Raw genomic sequence first — 20,082 nt, 5'->3', positions numbered from 1 at the left:
GGCTCGAGGAAGAATGCCTCAGCCATGCTCTATTTTTCATTGCTTTCTGTTTGTTTCTTGTGTGGAGGGTAATGTTTAGAGCAGCATTACCGCTCATTACCCTGCTTAGGACACGACTGTTTGCACTAACTGCCAGAATCTTTTTTTGGAGAAAAATATACTTTTCCACTTAGTTTGCTGTTTCTAAATCCAACAAATATATCACATGCCATTTCCTTTTTTTTGCAGTTTCTGCAATACCATACTTCATGCACAAAGCTAAAATTATCTGTGTGTTCAATTTTAGGTGATTTCAAAATTAGCTCATTTGTGGAAAATATTTTGGAATGAGTGTCTAAAGCAACTCTACCCCTATCCCTTCTCATACAAGAGAAACAAACCCACATTTTTTCTGTCTTCCTCTCCTTGCTGCCTCAAGTGAAAAGCAGATTTTTTTTCTATGTTTATTCTCTGTTTTGCTGGGTTTTGGGACAACTTTGAAGAAGATACTCTAGGCAGATAACACAGAAAGAACTGAAACTCATAAATTAATTAGATAATCTCCTTCCAGCCTCAGCTGGCTCCAATGAGGGCTCTTTAAAACCTCATCAGATTGTTTGGAGCTGTAGTGGCTGCTCAGGAGGATCTGGAGCTCCTCCTGTTCATGGCCAAGTGTCACTCCACGCTTGCAATGATTTCCTCTTGTTAAGTCTGGGATAAAGGTGTCTTAGCTCAGCTCAATGACATGTATTTTAAATATTGAGTGGCAAGGCGGTTTAGAAGGCCAAAAGTGTGATTTCAATGTATTTAATTCTGGTTTAGCACCACTCATTGCCCCTGGTGGTTTTACTGCTCTGTAAACAGCAAATGTATCAGGGACTGAATCAAACCCAAACTCTGCGCCTCTATAAGGAGTACATTAACTTGTCAAAAACTCATTAAAATGATAATTTGTGAGTGTTTTAATGAAACTATTTTGACAGAGAGACAGGAGAAGCAGCAGAAGGATACAAGAAAACCGTGAGTTAATTACCTGACCTTAAAAGCCTCACCTAAAATATCAAAAGAAAAAAAAAAGTGTTTATTTTTGCTTCAATACTTGTGACACTCCTCACAGATACATCTTCTTTACCTGTGGTGCTATAAAGGACCTTTTTGAGACATGAATGATTGGGAGAAAAACAATGCTCTTACATTAAACATCTTTATTAATATGGATACTCTGTGATTTAGCTGTGCCTAGCTTCCAACCGAGATGTTTTGGAAGACAAAGTACAACCAGAATTTAGAATGAATGTGAGAAATAAGTATTTGTGGATGGATACTTCACTGAAAAGTCGAGTTTAATCCTTATTCAAATTGAATTTCCTTTGAGAAAGCTTAAGGCTATCAATCTATTATCAGACAACAAAACTGACTATTACTCATTCCAGTTGGATTTGGTTTTTTTTTTTTTATTAAATCTGAAAGAAGTGTGGTGAACTAATGTGTTTGTAAACCACAGCAGATTGACAGTCATGTTTGATTTGGGAACAAAAGAGCTTTGGTGCAGTTTGCTTTTCCTGATCCTTTTCCCTTTCCTTTTGTCCCTTGCTGGTTTCTCCTGCTCTGTTATTGTTGTGGTTTGTTCTTCACTCGTCCTGGGCTGAGTTAGGGCAGGGTGAGGGGTGTGAGGGGTGGGATTCTCACCTGGCTGAGGTCTCTGTGCTCACAGACACCCCCAATGTGACACAGAACTGTTTCCATGGCAGAACCTCTGAAACCTGGAGGGAAATCCTGGTGGCCATGGATGCCTGTGGTGGTGTTCACAGGGGTCTGAGGGTGAGGGGAGAGATGAGGATCTGACTCCATGTTTCAGAAGGCTGATTTATTGTTTTATGTGATATATTACATTAAAACTATACTAAAAGAATAGAAACAAAGGTTCTCATCAGCAGGCTGGCTAAGAATAGAAAAATAAGGAATGACAACAAAGGCTTGTGGCTTGGACAGAGAGTCTGAGCCAGCTGACTGTGATTGGCCATTAATTAGAAACAACCCCATGAGACCAATCCCAGATGCACCTGTTGCATTCCACAGCAGCAGATAACCATTGTTTGCATTGTGTTCCTGAGGCCTCCCAGCTTCTCAGGAGGAAAAACCCTAAGGAGAGGATTTTCATAAAAAGATGTCTGTGACAGATGCCAAGTGTGCCTTGCCTTCAGCAGGACAGAGCAGGGATGGGACTGGCCCTGAGCCCAGGGCCATGGGGAGCAGAGCTCTGTTCCAAAGGCAGGCAGCCTGTGAGAATCCCTGGGTGGTTTGGCCTGGAAGGGACCTTAAAGCTCCTCTGGTTCCTCCCACTGTCCCAGGCGCTCCAGCCCCAGTGTCCAGCCTGGTCCTGGGCACTGCCAGGTATCCAGGGGCTGCTCTGGGCACCCGTGCCAGGGCCTGCCCACCCTCACAGGGAACAATTCCTGCCCAATATCAAACCCCAACCCACCTTCCTTTACCTCAAGGCCATTAATGCTCATCAGTCATTTCCTCGTTGTCACTCTGCAGCTGTGCTCATCCCTGCCCTGGACCAGGGATCTCCTCATCTCTGAGCCTTTTATATCAACTCTATTGCTTTCCTCCCCTCCTGCTCTTTAAAATAATATTGATTTGTTTGTTTTGCCAAAAGAATGCTTTTAGGGGGCCAGCCAGGAGCAATGAAAGTCACAGATACTAATTAAGGCAGTCACACATTAATAGATTGCTTTTCTAGAGGTTTGAAATCACCATACGTTGTAAAGTCAAAATTAATCCTCTTTAAGTGACACGTAAACGAGGACAGGTTATTATTTGGAAAACAGGAGCAAAACCTGTAGCCTCTACCTCATTAAGTTATTTTGGTCCAGAACCACAATAATCAGCATTGCTTGGGGCTGAAACAGATGCCCAGGGTTGTGATTAAAGGAATGTTTATGCATATGTTTGAGATAAAGCCCCAGAGACGAGGGCACAGCAGGGTTCTGTATCCAGGCAGTTCTCCTGAGCAGGGAGGGGACAGCAGTGACATTGCTCACCTCCCTCCCTTTCTGGGAGCAATGCTTTAGGGAATAAAACTCGCACTAACAGCGGGAGTCCAGCTGAGAGGTTTTGCTCTGAATGTGCTGCTCAGTCACAGCACAAGCAGCACTTCAGGTGGATTCAGTTCCATTTTTTCCCCCCTGATAGTTGTATCATTAGGATTTTGCTTGAATTTCAGATGTTAAGTATACAATAACACAAAATGATTAATGGCCCATCCTCGGGAATCTGTCACGTCAATAAAACTGGTCTTTAATAGCTCTGCTACAATTCCCAAGCTGAAAGAATTTCAAGAGTCACTTAAGACAAAACCTATTTTTCTTTATCAGAATTCCTTAGCAGTTCTGTGCCTGAGCACAGAGGACAGGAAGGGCTCAGGAACCACGCAGAGGATTATTGCCCCATTCTCTCTCTCCTGTTCAGGCAGGAGAACAACAGAAATATTGCTTGCAGTTCCTTTCCTGTATCTCCCACCATCCCAGTGACCAAATTACCCTGTGCTGCTGGAAATATCACTGACTCCAATAGAATACAGGAGCTGCAAAAATTCCAAAAACATTAATAGGAATGTTCAAAAAACCCCTATTTGTTTCCTTTGTGACTTTTTGTGGGACCAAAAAATCCTTTATGAGACCTCATCCACTTCTCTTGGGGGAGTGTCTGGAAATCAGTCATGGATTGGATGGAAGGTGAGGACAACTTCCAGTTTTTGCATTGTCCATTTCTTTAGCCCCAGTTTGTGCCCCCGGGAAGGCAGATGCAGCTCCTGGGGTCAGGTAGGCCTGCTGAAAACTGAATGGCTCATAAAAAGGAAAAACAAAACAAAAAGCTCTAGATGTCTGGAGATGCTGCTGCTGAAAAGCTCCAAAATTACAATACTCAAACTGATTGCATGAAATTTCCAGCTGTTAAAAGCTGAACTTGATTCCTCCTTTAATCACTCTGAACACATAATACATGTCTAAAATTAAAGGTCATCCACTCACCCAGGGCCCTACAAACGTGCTTTGACATTAAAAGGTCTACAATTAAAATCCAGCAGGAGGGACGGGGCAGGGCTGCTCCTGGGGCCAGGGACCGTTTCCATCTGGTGCTGGGGCTGAGAGAGAGGGGCTGGGTGGGCTCGGGCAGGGGGACCCTCCTTGTGATGGATTCACAGGGGTCCGAGGGTGAGGGGAGGGATGAGGAGCTGACTCCGTGTTGCAGAAGGCTGATTTATTATTTTATGATATATATTACATTGAAAATATACTAAAGGAATAGAAGGAAAGGTTTCATCAGAAGGCTGGCTAGGAATAGAATAGGAAAGAATGGTAACAAAGGTTTGTGGCTTGGACTCTCTCTGAGCCAGCAGACTGTGATTGGCCATTAATTAGAAACAAGCACATGAGACCAATCCCAGATGCACCTGTTGCATCCCACAGCAGCAGATAACCATTGTTTGCATTTTGTTCCTGAGGCCTCCCAGCTCCTCAGGAGGAAAAACCCTAAGGAAAGGATTTTCCATAAAACGTGTCTGTGACAATGGGGATCAGCAGGACCAGGCACCGCCCCAGATGTGGCACAGCTGGGCTGCAATCAGGCTGCAGCCAAACGTGCCAGTGCCAAGTTCAGAGCAGCAAGGGGGGCTCAGCCTGGCCCAGGGCACCCCCAGAGCTGCCCCTGAGCCCTGGCAGTGAGAGCTGCAGAGCTCTCAAGGCCACCCCACTCTGATGCATCAATGTTTAGGAGGAATCCGGCTGTTCCTCTGCTTTTAAAGAAAATTATTTCTTTACCAGCAGAGCAGAGAGTCTCTTTTCCTTTACATTTCTGTCAAAAAACAATTGGTGTGTCAGGCTGCATTATGTCTCATGGTTTGGTGAAACACGAGCTGACGTACTGTAACCAAAAGGGATTTGAACATATCATGTCAGAAACTGGGAGCAGGAATGCAGCCTCTTGCTCTCTCTGTCTTGGCAGGAGTTCTTGTTTTCAACTCTTGTTTTAATTCCTCTTGATTGCCAATTTAAAAAAAAAAAATCACTGCAAAGACAAGTGTCCAGTTCTGCTGCCTATGCTCAATGTCCCTTTAATCTTTCCTTCTGTTCCTTGCGAAAATGCAAAAAAATAATGAAAACAGAAGAAAGTCTACCCAGGTCAGAGAATTTGCTTACAAAAATCACCTGTGAGACTTGACAACCTGAAGAAAGATTAATGAAAACAAAAAGAAATTTGGAAATTAAAGACACAAGAAAAAAACCCCAAGGAATCAATAGAAATCAGTGCATAAGAAAGCAGAGAAACCTGATGCCAGTCATCATCATTTTGGGGGATGATACACGTCAAAGAGTGAAACTGAGAGATTGGCAGGAATATTTTTAAAGGAGAAATCCAGGGCAATTTCTGCTGCTGTCTCAGTGTGATGGGATTAGGAGGCAGCCCCAGGCATCCCCTTGCCCTTGGGCAGTCTGGGTTTGTGTGCCCCTGACCTCTCCTGATATCCTGCCCAATTTATGAACTCATTCATTCACTGCACTGGCTGCTTTGCACTGGTGCTTTTCCAGACACTGAAGAGAAGGAAATATAATCCCATTAGTGTTTGCTCTCCTTCCCACCACTTTGTCACTCACTCTCTTTTCTGCCACTGCTCTGTGCCTTCTTCTCCTTTCCTTGGCTCTGTTCTTCCCTTTCACATCCCCTCAGCTCATTGTCCTTTTCCTTTCAACCTTCCCCTTTCTTGTTCTCCAATTGCCTTATGAACTCCATTCTTTTCCTGTAATATTTTACATTTTTGCTCACTAGAATATTCTTCTCTTGTCCTCCCCAGGAGCTGAATTTTGCTGGAAAGGGCTCAGAAGGAGCTGCTGCCTCCCCAGTTTCCTTCTGCAGTGAGAGTTGCCTGAGCTGGGGCTGCTTTGGCCTGCATTAATATTTACAGACCTGGTTTATGGATCTGAAGATTGATTTAGCACGAGAGTAATGCAGGGGAGCAGATGAGCCATGGGAATGGTGAGCTCTGCTTTGCTGAGATTCATAAATCCAAAAGCCACGCTGAGGTGAAGAGCTTTCAGAGGAGCAGCACCTAATGCCTGAGAATCATTGGATGTCTGAAGTCTTAAACAAGTTGGAAACTCATCTTTCACAGGTAACAAAAAATGATCTTTAATGGTTAAACACATTCTCCAAACTCTTACAGAATTACAGCCTTTCTCTTTAAAATGTATAAAGTCTAAGGAGTTCAAGGAACAGCAGTTTTCCCAGGCAGTCAGGTGATAAATGTGCTATTTGCTACCATCAGGTATGCATTTTCTTACAAAAGCACTGCATATTTAAGATACTCTTGGCACTCTCATCCTTTTCTTTTTCAAAAATTATGGGAGTTTTTTTGCCACGGAGTTTTTTGTCTTCTAGACACTAAACCCAATTATTTTTCAAGGTCAAACCATGCAGTACAGATTTAATTTCAGCATGGACACGTGAAATTGTAATCAACTCATAGTTATTATTAACTCCAACAGAATATTCCTGTTACAAGTGGAACACAGAACGACTTTTGCCACCCCTTGCTGCAGAACTGCTGTGCCTTCAGTCCAGCTAGAAAGGAACATTCTGGAGTAAAATGTGACATTCGGGGGTTGGTTATGCCTCTTATGCACAATAAATTCAGTGATGGAAGCATCAGAGCTCTGAAGCAGAGGATTTAACCCATTTACCCTCATTTAACCCAGGATTTAACCCCTGCTGGCAGGGACAGCTCAGTGTCTGCCACACAAACCTGGGGTTTGAGGGGACACGTTCCCCTCCTGGCAGTGGGAGGGAAGGCACCTGAGAAATGCACCTGGCAGCAGTCAAGGACTCTGCTTTCTCTTTGTGCTCTGCGTTATTCTGTGCTAGAGAAAGCGAGCTGAACTCCAGGGTGAGCCTGCATGTGTGTTTGTGCAGTCCGTGCACAGATGCTGCCTTTTACCTGTAAATCCATTTTGCTTTCAGACAAGCAGAAGAAACCATTTTCCTTGAACCACTGAGCTCTTCAAACTCTACCAGTGAGACATGCCTAAACCAGTCAGATTATTTTGCTATTTCCTGCACACTGTTTGATGTATTGTGAGCACTTCTCCTCAGTTTAGGGCTAAAAGCTTGACTTGTATAACCAAGGCCCATTATAAAAAAAAAAAAGAAAAAAAGTCAAAGGCAGCACACTGTGCAATTAAAGAGTAAAACTGCAAGAGAGTTCTGTTTTCAAGAGGGTTTTTTCCTATCAGCCCATCATGCAAAGTGATGTTTATACAGCTGCTGTGAGTGTCTCGTGTGTGCTATACCCGCACCACAAAAATGCACATTTGGGAGAACAGAGCTGGAAATGCACGGGAGAAGTCACTGCAGAGGAAAACCAAAATAGACCTGTGGGGACCTTCCCTGGATTGTGAATAAGGTGTGGAGCTGGGCACAGGGTGTGAGGAGAAGTGTGGTTACACATGCCTTGGCTCTGCTCAAACACTGAAAGGGATCCGGTGCTAATGGAGCCTTTTCCAGCACCATCCATTGCTCTCCTGGAGGAATGTGGTACCTGGTGGCACTTGTTCCTTGGCAGAAATGATGTATTTGGTGTTTCCATTTGGGCAAATCAGCCCAGCTGCGTCCCAGAGCCCTGCTCTTTGCTGAGCCCCACTGCAGCCCCTGGAACTTCTCTGGGTACTGAGAGCCAGCAAAGGAAATTAGCAAAACTTGGCAAAAGTTTGGGGAAAAACTCACCCAAACCCCCTGGGACTGCTGTTTGACTCTGTGTCTGGTCTGCATTCATTACTCTGATGGGAAAGTTTGAAAATAGAGCAGAAGTGTTGCATTGAACACAGTGGCTTTCAAAAATGTCCTGAACATCACTAAACTATCAGTGCTACCAGGAGGATCTGATCATTCCATGTTTGGCTGTTTTTACTGCTGAAAAATCTCTGGTCTTTATCAATTTGATATTTGAAGAGTCAAACCATTCCCCCCAAATGATTAATAGAATCCCCTGACATATAGGGGAAAAGGTTTAAATTTTTTTTTTTTTAAAGTAATCTAAGAATAAATTGTTTTCATATAGATTTTTTTTTTTCTGAACCTATATTGAAGCATTTGAATTGTGCTCATGGAGCTACATTTATAAGAAAAAGTATTATCTTTTATTAGATCACATAGTATATCTTGAAAAAGAAGCATCTCAGGCTCACAAATGCTTTCTTGGCCCCTCTGCAGGGATATGGAAAATAATCTTGCTGGGAGGAAGAGAGCTCAAGGGAGAATATAGATGTCCTGTTAATCAGGACATAAAAAAGAAAGGAGAAGCTGTGATGTGACAGTGACTGGTGGGAGAAAATCTGGCAAACAGCAGAGAGAAGATCGGGAGATATGACAATTTGGGAAATGTATGTATAATTTATAAACGCAGACTTATTTTATCAATTTCGTGTAGCACTCCTGCTCAGTCTGAATTTACCGTGCCGCTGGCTGGCTGGGGCTGTGCACAGATCACACAGGGAGCAGGCACAGCAGAGACCCGGGACAGATCACAGTGTGGGGGCTGCTCAGAGCAGCACCAGGGCCAACCAGGCTGCTTAAACCAAAGGGAACTGGTGGGATCAGGCTTTATCTAAATGGGAGCTGCCCAGGGAGGGCAGAGGGGAGAGCAGCCCTGAGAGCTGGGGCTGCAGGCTTGGGGCAATGCTCCTCACTGGGGTTAACCCGGTGTGGAATCCTTCTCCACTCGGGGTCACCAAATGGGGTGCTGCTGTTCACAGGGGCCCCGGGATGAGGGGAGAGATGGGAGTCTTGACTCCGTGTTTCAGAAGGCTGGTTGATTATTTTGTGGTATGTAGTATACCAAAAGAGAATTATACACTAAAACTATACTAAAAGAATAGAGGAAAGGATTTCATCAGAAGGCTTGAAAAGAATGGAATGGAATGGAATGGAATGGAATGGAATGGAATGGAATGGAATGGAATGGAATGGAATTATAATGGAATGATAATAAAAACTTGTGACTGACCAGAGAGTCTGAGCCAGCTGACTGTGATTGGCCATTAATTAGAAACAAGCACATCAGACCAATCCCAGATGCACCTGTTGCATCCCACAGCAGCAGATAACCATTGTTTGCATTTTGTTCCTGAGGCCTCCCAGCTTCTCAGGAGGAAAAATCCTAAGGAAAGGATTTTCCATAAAATGTGTCTGTGACATAGGCTGACCAGCAGGGCACAGGGCATTAATACCACAGAGGAATTGTCCAAATCTCCAGGGTCTCACAGGGTCACAATGTCCCAAGAGAAGCTTTGGATTGCCTGGATTTTCATTTGCCTTTTTGCCTTTTATTCTGAGAGAAGTCTGGGTGCTTTCTCCATTAACACGGCCTCAGCAATAATATAAATTTACAGTCTACACTCACTTTGTAAGGGCTGTAGGGTCTCACAAGATGAAACTGCAGTCTGCAGTGCTTTGTGTCTGGAGTGGGAGCTTATCTCATTCTCCTGGCTCCTGCTGTTCAGACTTTGGCTCTTCCTGCTCATTTTACTGATACAAAACGTTCAGGTTTGGCTTCCCATCAGTGAGTGTTTACCACAATCACCTTCCCTTCCTCCTCCCTGGCTATTATGGCTCTGAAGAACTCTAAATGAGGGCTGAGCACAAGTTTGTGTGTGTGTGTTCTCCTGCCCTGAGCAGGGAGGATGTTTGAGAGCAGCTGGAGAGGAGGCAGGGTGTCCTCTCCACACCAGCACAGGTCAGCGCACGGATGTTTGCTCTTCCTGCCTCCTTCAAAAGGTAAATACTGCCACGAGTTTAAATTGTGGGGTTTTTTTTTTCTTTCACAAGTCTTTAAGCATTTAGGATCACCAAGGTCCTGCTCCTGTGCAAACCACAGCAGGTCTGACAGAGGAACGGTGTGTTCGTTTTGACAGAAGTGTCAAATCTGTCTTGAGTTTTTTTTCATTTGCCATATAACGCCACTGAAGGAAGCACAGAGGAAGCACTTGAGAATTGCTTCTCAAAACCAAGTTCTTCTGGCAAATCAAGAGACTTTTTTCAAACAGTTATTTGCTATTTTTAGTTCCTGTTGTAATATCCACTTTTCTAGTTGCTTTTTTTTTCTGTACCAGAAGGAATAACAATATCTTTAAGGAGAAAACTCGATTTCTGAGGCTAGTCTTGGTTCTTAGAGCTAATCTTACTCTGTTTCTGATACTTTTTGTTTGTTGTTTATAACAAGAAGTCTTCTCATGCAAAGCAAACAGTTATGAAAATGTGTAAATATTTCTTTTGGAAATGGAGGCTTTTAAGCCAATTTCAGTGAAATTATGCTCACACTGATGTATCAGAGCAGAAGCAGCACACTGCATGTCTTGCTTAGACTGGGATGTAAAACTGCACTTTGGGGCAGCCTTGCTAATTTAATTGTTTCACTTCTGTGCAGCCTCTCTTTATTTTTTTTCTTGATTTTTTCAAATTATTCTGGAAGGCATCTTATCCCATTCTAGTGAATGTTCAATTTGCATGTTTTGAAATATATCTTTTTTTTAAAAAATTTGGAATCTGAAAACTAAACAAGAGAAGTATCAGGCAAAATGCAGAAAGGATCCCTTTAGCTGCAAATCCAGAACAAGAAAGAAGTTTTGGGATGTTCTTTACAGGAGCACAAGAACAAGGTAGGAGTGCAGTCCAAGGTCTCCTTACTCACATCCCATTTAGTTCTTATCAGTGTGATAATGAAGCACAGCTGCATTCTTTTAGCTGGTTTTAACATAGAACACTATAAACCAATATATATTCATGATTTATCTATTTTCTGACAATATAAATTTCTTTATTTTCTATATCTAGCTATAATAAAAATACGTAGATTATAAATTATAAATTTCTGTGTTTTCTGTACCTATATATAGTAAAAATAGATTAAAAATTATAATTTTTTGTATTTTCTATATCTGGCTATAATAGAAAGAGGTAGATTATAAATTATAAATTTCTGTATTTTCTATATCTATATATAATAATAATAGGTAGATTATAAATTTCTGTATTTTCCATATTTCTATATAATAAAACCAGGTAGATGATTATTATTGTGTCTTACCACTAGATGTGTAAGTTTAAGAGAGAATTTAAGACAGACATCCAAATTAAAAGCAGTTTCATGCTTTTGACTTAGAAATCATGGTGGTGCCATGAAGAGCTGGAATTCCTGAGCCTGTGTGGAAGGGCTGTCTCCTCCTCCTCCTCCTCCTCCTCCTCCTCCTCCTCTGCTAGGAGTTGGCTTTGCCTTTCCATTCCTCATGGCCAAGATTTCCTGACCAAACTATCTTTTTCCTGACCAAAGTTTCTTTTTCCTGAGCAAATTAGAGCCCAGTTCTGCTGCAGCACTCAGCACCAGGTCAGCCCCAGCCCATGATGAGTGCTCAGAAACCACAAGACTCAGTCCTCAACGGATGCTTGACAGGTGCTGTAGGCAAATGTTGCTTTAGCTCCCAAAAATTGCATTTGAAGGAGTCTCTGGCCTCAGGGATGCTAAGCCCGTGCTTCTGCATATTTCAGTTCAGCGTGGAGCTGAGGCATTGCTCAGGACATTTTATGTCCTGTTCCATTAGAGATTTGTCCATTTCTATTAACTCATGGAGTCTGAGAAATGGGAGAACGTCCTGTGAATTTCTCGGTGTAATATGTGAGTCCTGGAGTGAGCATGTAACACATTTTATTTTTTGTGCGTGTGTCTGTCCTGTCTGCTGACCTCCCTGTGTCTGATACCCATCTCCTACCAGTGCCTGTCTTGCAAATATTTCCTCTTCTGAGCAGAACATCTTCCTGCTCTTTCTCCAGGTGCTTTTAATGCAGCTGAGTCTCTGCTGGAGCTCTGAGCAGTTCTGAGGCAGTGGTGTCCCCTTGGATGAAGAAACATCACCCAGGAAACACCAACAGGGATCAAGAGTAGCTTGACCATCTCCTCAACCAGAGAAATCCCATCTAGAGGTAAAGGGAAGTTCCTAGCTGACTCCTTTCCACACTGACCACACACCCTGGTCCAGTGCTCAGCCAGCTGGAAACAAGAGGGTACAGAAAGATCCTTTTTGACTTATGTGCAACTTTCTTTTGGCATCTTGGGCTCTCCAGCACTAAACACAAATGAAAGTAAAATATCTGCAAAAAAACCCCAACACTCTCAAAAAACTTTTAAGAGCACCCAGTGCAAACCCTGCTCAAAGAGGGCTGGACAGAGCCATTGCTCAGGATTGTGTCCATTCAGGTTTGAGCATCTCCCCAGAATCATCAGGGAGGTGTTAACACGACTGAACAGCTGCTACAGCCAAAAAGCAATTACGGTTTCAGCAGGACATGGTTTGCTTAACAAGGCCTTCCCATTTTTCCTGATGACTGCTGGAACAGAGCAGGGATTTAGGAGGAGCGGAAGAAACAGAATTGGACTCTTTAAATAATTACAAACTTCTTCATCCTGTGTAGTGCCTGCACAGTGTGGAACCTGAGCAGGTCCTCAGAAGAGATTTAGGGAAATGTTGAGTCTGGTGATGAATAACCAGTGAAAAATCTTCCCCCGGATATCCCAGCTGGAATTCCAGCACGAGCTCACCCCAAGCTCTGCCACGTTTGGTGTGGAGGAGCAGATGTCCAACGCTGCTCCAAGAGCAGCACGTGGGGCAGCACTTGCTGTTGGATTTGTGACTGTGTGGTTTCTGCTTGGGGAGCTGTGAGCACGTGTCTTCTGTTATTGGAGATAACAAATATCTATTAATATTGAACTTAAATTTGGGTCTTTGCATATTTAACAACTGTATTAGTTTAAATATGCAAACAATAGCACTTAACTTATTCTGGATTTACTTCATCACTAAAATATTTGTGCTCCAAACCTGGGATATTTTACAGGTTCTGAGACTGACTTTGCAGACAGCTTGTCAGTGAGTGGGGGTTGCTTGTGTGGCCTGGTGAGATGTTTCTGACAATCTGTTGCCAGAATATCTGTCTATCAATAAGTTTATCAGCAGACTTCATTTATTAAAGAGAAAATTAGCAGCTAGCTTTGTTTTTCTTTTCTGCTTAAGGAGTGGAATGAATTACCAGTTGGATTGTTTTGCTGTTGTGTGTTTGTGGTGGTGTGTTTTTGGTTTTTTTCACCGCAGTATTTGCAGTTTGATTTGAATTACCCGAAGGCATAAATTCCATTTTCAATGATGAGGATTAAAAGAGAGCACCGAGGTGTTACTACAGTCAGACAACATCCACAGTGTCCTACATTAAGCATTCCCTGAAAGTAAAGATTTGCATGTTCCACGTTAATTATCCCACCTCTAATTGCACCCCCTTGCCACAATACCCTAATGAAAGTGCTATTTATATTAATAAAGCACCACACTCCCAGGAACAGCCCATCACACTGCTCCTCACTCTGCATACAAACCCTCTGAAATGGAAAAGGAGAGGAAGAGCTCTGCCCCAAGCAGAGAGCAGTGAGATGGCAAGCACAGCCCATCGCCAGTCACACCTGACTGCAGATCAAACCCCAGGCAGCCTCTCCTCCTCCCTCAGGGGTATTCCTCCTCTTCATCCCCTCAATTAGCATGGAAAATGAACCCTGTTCCTGAGAATATCGGTGACTGGGATTTAGCAATGCTCACATCAACGTGAACCCCAGTGCATTTTCCATGAGGAGGCATTTTCCATTGAGGAGGCAGCAGAATTCTGTTGTGAGAGTCCTGTGGCACCCCTGTTTGTCGCATTCTTGTCCTCTGCACCTGACAGGAAACTTGAAAAAGCCCAGACTATTGCACTTCAGAGGGAGAAATTTATTTTTTGCCTCTTCTCAGTGGGCTCACTGTGCTGGCTGACACTTCTCAGTAATATTTAATCTCGGTGTGGAGCTGATGCAGAGTGACTCCTCTGAAGCATCTTAGCCCTTCTCTTTAAAATAACTCTGTCACATATTCATAAACAAAAATAGAGGTCAGATAATGTTACTTGTCAGGTCTGGCTATGCCCTGGCTTTTATTAGAAAGTGTACAGAGACCAATCTTCATAAGAGAGCAGCACTGCTGCATTTGAATTACATGCTTTTTGTCCTTTTCTTATTTGAAAACCCTGCCTGCTTAATTTGGCAATAAATTAAGCACTGCTGTTAGAAGCAGATTTTCATTGAGACTGAAGGAGCAATGTCCCCGCTAAGGAGAAATGATTGCAGAGAGCAGGTCTGGGTCACTCATCCTCACCTCAGCTGAGCTCTAGGACTCTGGATTTGGATCCCAAGCAGATTTAGATTCTCTTCATGGCACGATCAGCCTCAACAAACAATGTCATTTTATTATCCTATGAAAGATGGCTTGATCTGCATATTTCCCTTTTCCCTGCTCCTTTCCCCCACTGGCCTGACATCTCTTACCCACCCTGCCCTCTCTCCTGTGCTCATCATGTATAAAGTCTGTGGCCCATAAGGCTCAAAAGGGAAAAAAAAGCTATTTATATTAAATAGATATATATACTTATATTAAATAGATATTTATATTAAATAGATATATATTTACTTATATTAGATAGATATTTATATTAAATAGATATATATTTATTTATATTAAATAGATATATATATTCATCTATATCAAGCATTCTATATCAAGCATTTTTAATACTTATATTTATTTATATTTACTTATATTTATATTAAATAGATATTTATATTAAAGAGATATATATATATACCCATCTATAAAATTTATTCTATATAAAGCAATTTTTAATGCTAAGAATTAATTTCTCAACAGGAAAGTAAAATTATCTAATAATATACTTTACTAAAGCTGTTCCATGGCAGTGAGCATGATTAAGAAAGAGCAGTTTTCATCCTGCAAATTATATTTTGAAATTAAATTTTAATAACACAGTAATGCTGTCACTCATGTTTCCTATATTTTTAATAAGTGAATTGATTACCCTTCAAATCTTGTATAAAACTGGATTTCTTTCCGATGACAAACTGAAAGTAGTGCTTTTCCCAAATTATTAAATTATAGAAATTAAGGGGAAATTCCTAAGAGATTTAATTTTCACTCCACATTTAATCTTCCCATTTGTGTTTATAGAGGTTTTCTCTGGCTCTTGTTTCTAAAATGAACCTCCTGGTGAACATTAATTCCCACTGAACCCATATGAGCAGACATTTATTGACACTGTTAAAATAAACTCAGTCCCTCCAAAGAGAGCTTGGTTATACATTTGAATTTGTCTATTTATCTTTGTTTTCTGTCCAAGCCAGTAGCCAACCTGAATAGCTCTCTTCTACTGGCTGTAATGACTTGAGTGCAAGAGCTTGGCAATTATTTCATTAATTCCACTGAATATTAATGCCTGTGGTTGCCAAGATATTTATGAGCTGCTTCAGTTCACTGGCCTTTTGGAGCTCACTCCCCTTGGAAACCCCTTCTCTCTCTAAGATCGGCACCTTCCCCTGAAAAATCCACATATTTGTGGTTTATTTTGCTTTTGCCACGCGGCATGAAGGGGAGTTTGTACTTTTCCCTGCCCACCTGCTTTTTAAACCAGAATTCCTATGGATTTGAGTGTTTTATGTGGAGCCTTTCCCTGCACTCAGGAGAGCAAGAACATCAAATTAAGGGTTGGGACTGCTGGATTACCCCAATTTCAGGATAATTCAGAGGAATTATGGACAACCACAACTTCCTGGAGCCCCCATCCATCCCAGCTGGGCTGTGAGGCACCTGAACAGGAATTCCCCCAGGCAGAGCTGATGTTAAACTGTAAAGTGCTATTAAACTGTATTAAACTGAATTCTCTTTAGTTCCCACCTTTAGTGTCAGACAGGCTCCACTGAGGAGCTCTCACTGGTGCAGAATTAACTCCTACAAGCAGGGCCCTGTGTTGGCAGAATGTTGAAAAACCTCCAGGATCTCATTCCCAGGGGCACAAACCTCACTGCCCTGTTGTCCCCTGACTTCCCCAGCATTAGTGTTTGCTTCCAAACAAAACCAAGACCTTCAATTACCCATACAAGTGGGCAGGAACACTCTATAAAACTGTAATTTTGGACCTTTGTCCAGAAAAAAAATCCATCCACGATCATGTAGGTGGAAGAAATTGCACCTTGTGGGTGAGCTGTGCACAAAGAGCAAATTCAAGAATAAAATGTTCTCTTAAACATGAAGTGTTTTCTGTTCATTAATGGTGCAGTCCTGGTCTGCAAATGCATCCTGCAAATGCCACAGAGCTCCCCTGGAAACCAGAAAAACTCTGGGAAGGGTCTGAGACAGAGAATTTCTTCTCCATGCCACTCAAAAAGCAGAAAGTGGAGCAGAAGAAATCTCAGCTGTTCAAAAAGTGGCTACATATGGTTCCCAACAAATCTTATAAGCTCGAATTTGGCTAATTCTAAAGAAAAGCTTCTAAACAAAGCCTGAGGGAAAACACTGGAAGAAAATTATTCAGTGGGAATGTGGGCAATTATTTGGGCATTACAGAGCAGAGGTTAAACTGCTGCTGGCAGCAGGTTCCTGCAAGGTAAGGCCAGATCAGCTGTTTCATCTGCTAATTTCAATTAGCTGATTTTCCAAAGTACAGACTGATGGAGGAGATCAGTCTAAACATTATTTGCTGCTTGGATCTGTAGGTTTCACAGCTGCCAGTAAATACTGAATTTCTCAGCAGTTCAGTGTCTCAGAAATGCTCCCAGTGGTGGATTCTTCTGGAAAGAGAGTTTGGATTGTCAGGAACCTCAGAGCAGCAGCCACTCTGGATCAGCCCCAGGGATGGGGTGGGATTTTTCCAGGCCCCCCATTCAGGCTGTGTTTATCCTGATTTTCTCTTGCCTCCTAGGTTTGCAAACACAACTCAGTTTCTCTGCCAGCTCACCCCTCGACCTTCTGCTGAGAGTGACATTCTAGCACCAGCTCTGGCGGCAGTTTGGGATGTGGATATTTATCCACTGCAGCTCTGGACCAAGCCCATCGATTCCCTGCGTGCAGAGGATGAAATGAGCCACTGGGCAGCTCTGACTTCCAGCCCTTGCTGGCTGGGGTCAGCAGGGAGCCAGCGCCCTTTCCGTGGATGACACCATGGCCTGTCACAGAGCTCTCATTTAAAACACTCCTCTCAAATAGATGAAGATACGCCCTAATCACTAATCAAAGAGCAGCTTTAATGCCTCAAAAATGTGGAGCAAGCTGCAGGCATCAGAATAAATTACAACTGAATTTGAGCAGTCATTGAGTAAAAAGTTCAGGGGCCATGCCAGGGAGAGCCCTGGGAGTGGGTGATCCATCATTAATTCAGCCTGGGAGGTCACTCCTGCAATGCTCCAAATGCCCATTAAACATTTACAGCTTTTTATTTTTACAGCTCTGTGCCGCATTCAGGGTGATGGGCACATTTTACAGAGCTGTTTTGTTCAGTTCTGCACGGCACAAGCTAAGGGTGTGATTAACACACAATTATACGCAAACCTGGATCTGTGGGTGTGCAGAGAGCACTGGGGTGATTTTTGTTTTCTCTCATTCCATTGCTTGCACTGCTCTTTCCCCTCCTGCTTTCACTGGGCCTTGGCAAGGGTAGACCCCAAGGCAAAATGCCTGCAGGCTTTCCTGCCTGTGCCTTTCCTTCCTGAACTCTGACATCCCAAATAATTCAGCAGGAACACCTCAGACCAGTTCCTTCCCTTCTCTCTCCTTACTCCCCTTCCTCTTCCTTGCAGCTTTATTGCCTTTATTAAGGCTAAACATTAATAAAACACCATTTGAATTCTTGATTTAAAAAACCACACGAAAAAGCTTTTTTGGGGGACAAAGGCTTTGGGGGGGGATGATAGAATATAAGGAAATGAAGATAGTGCAGAAGGTAATCTCAGCCCTGAAGAGTTGCAGCTGTATTAATTACCACAGATTAGGAACAGGCCACAGCTGTGTCTAATAAGGATGAGAGCTATAAAAGAGTGAGTTAGGGGGTGAGGAGAGGGTTGGAGTTTGTTTGCTGTGAGGAAGGAGTTGGTGCTGCAAGGAGCTGCTTGTGAAGCCTCACTGAGAAGGTATGGCACTTTTGCAATGAGATAACAACCTGAATTCACTGTTAATTTTGGTTTTGAGGTTGGTCCTGTGTGGTTTTGAGCAGATAAATGCAGCTGATGCTCAGCATGGTGCAGCACAGCACTTTGCACAATCCCATGCACCAGGGCTCACCTGCAGGGAGGCAAAGCCTTGGTGCTTGCTGGCATTCCAGGTAATCAGGCAAAGAAAACACCAGAGAGCCCAAAATTACCTCTTTTTGTCAGTGCTCGCCCTGCAAAGCTGAACTTTTCTCTTAAAACACCAACAGTTTTCAGAAGTTTGTTGTGGCAAAGAGTTCTTGGAGATTTTCCTTCTCTAAAAATAGAAACTCTTATTTATAGGAATTAAACTATCATGCATTAAAGAAAATTATTGCACCAAACATAACTTTTTCTTGAAGATAAAAATAAAATGCTTTACGGTTACGTGTTCAAACAGTTGATTTATTCATGCATATAAATCTTCCCAAGGATGTGTGCATTTTCAGTATCTTTTTTATGCCTTAATTTGCCGCTTATTCCAGAGTGCCTTTGTTAGAAAAATCCATGTAATGTCTTAAAAATATCAATTTGTGGTACTCAAATAGTAAAAAAATGAAATTAGAGGTTTGTGATGCATCTTTCCATCTGTTTTTACCTGCACAAAACTTAGGAACAGTGAGAAGAAAATGTCACTTCATGTCTAGTAAGTGCACACCTGATGAGGGAATTGGCTGCTCAGGCTCATAAAATGGCTTGGACTTAATAAAGCTGGATTGGCTCTCAGCTGCTTCCTGAAGGAACAAAGTTTGGTGTGTGAGGCTGTTATCTGTGCAAGAATTTTTTCATTGAACAAGTAATTCACTGTAATTAAAATAAAAATGAAATGGCTTTCACTGTAATGTCCTCAGAGAGTTTACCAAACTAATACCCTAACTACATAAAGGCAGAGGTAATTTTTCATCCATAAGGTTTTTATGGAAATACGTCCATTATTTCCCAAAGCAGAAAATGATACATTTTATTTAAATTGCATTTTTTAAGCAGGAAGATTTTTTTGTAATGGAGTTTTTTATACAGCACATAATTTATGGGCCCTGGGAACAGGTGATTAAAATGTTGCTCTCAGTTGAGGGGGAACCTTTGACACAGTTGAAGCTCACCTGTATTTACAATGAATTTTTCATAAATTTGTACAAATTACATAAATAAATATAAAATAATATAAATATATATATTATTATAAATATATATAAATATGAGAATAAATTACATTTTAGAAAAATATTATATATAATAACATTATGTATAGAAATAGATATTCAAAATAAATATAAGTAATGATAGAAATAATTATTATGAAATAATAGAAATAAATATAAATAATATATAAAATTTATACAAATACAATTTATGGATTAATCTCCACATGGAGCTTTCCCAGGACAAGAAAGCACAACACTTCCTGGGCCTATTTGTGTTTGTCAGTCTATTCTGTGTTTACAGGGCAGTTTATTTTATGCTCTGCTTTAAAAAAAATATATAAAAAATCAATATGGGCTGTTTTGAAAACAAGCAAACTGCAATTAAAGGCATTGATGGACAGCTCCATTAGCAGCCAATCTGGCCCATCTGTTCTGCCTGCTCCGAAGGGGTTAACAGCTTTTGGCTGGCACAGCCCTGCCAGGCTGGGGAGGGCACAGGGCAGGGCTGGGGCTGCTCCTGGTGCCCGGCAGGACTCGGCAGCAAAGGGCTCTGTGAGTTATCTCCTGAGTTTGTGGCTTCCTCTCTTTATCAGCAGCACAGCTTTCATCACAGGGAGAGACAAGAACCATGGGAGAGGCAATAGTTTTGTCGATATATAGATATAATTTGTTTATATATATAATTTATATATATAGATTATATAGTTATAATTTATATAGGTATATCTTTATATATAGATTATATCAATATAACTTTTATATATATTATATGTATATAGTTCTTTCACGGTATACTTCGTAAAT

The 20,082-nt window shown here is 41.9% G+C and overlaps 1 long non-coding RNA gene across 5 annotated transcripts in view; it reads left to right on the top strand.

Annotated features, from left to right (window-relative positions):
* LOC131088357 (uncharacterized) overlaps window positions 1–20,082 on the top strand; it is a 64,988-nt gene that overhangs the window by 10,352 nt on the left and 34,554 nt on the right. The window contains exons 3-8 of one of the 5 annotated variants that reach the window (XR_009115102.1): window positions 5,837–6,154; window positions 8,248–8,417; window positions 10,595–10,691; window positions 11,195–11,482; window positions 11,860–12,009; window positions 16,873–18,897. This is a non-coding gene — a long non-coding RNA (uncharacterized LOC131088357). Of the gene's footprint in view, window positions 1–5,836; window positions 6,155–8,247; window positions 8,418–10,594; window positions 10,692–11,194; window positions 11,483–11,859; window positions 13,061–16,872; window positions 18,898–20,082 lie in introns of those variants that run through there. The other 4 variants (XR_009115099.1, XR_009115101.1, XR_009115098.1 and 1 more) reach the window with 4 other exon arrangements.

The sequence above is a fragment of the Melospiza georgiana genome, chromosome 12, assembly GCF_028018845.1.
Source record: "Melospiza georgiana isolate bMelGeo1 chromosome 12, bMelGeo1.pri, whole genome shotgun sequence".
Classification (NCBI taxonomy): Eukaryota; Metazoa; Chordata; class Aves; order Passeriformes; family Passerellidae; genus Melospiza; species Melospiza georgiana.
Note: the sequence above shows the minus strand (reverse complement) of the source record. Positions and strands in the feature narration are given on the sequence as shown.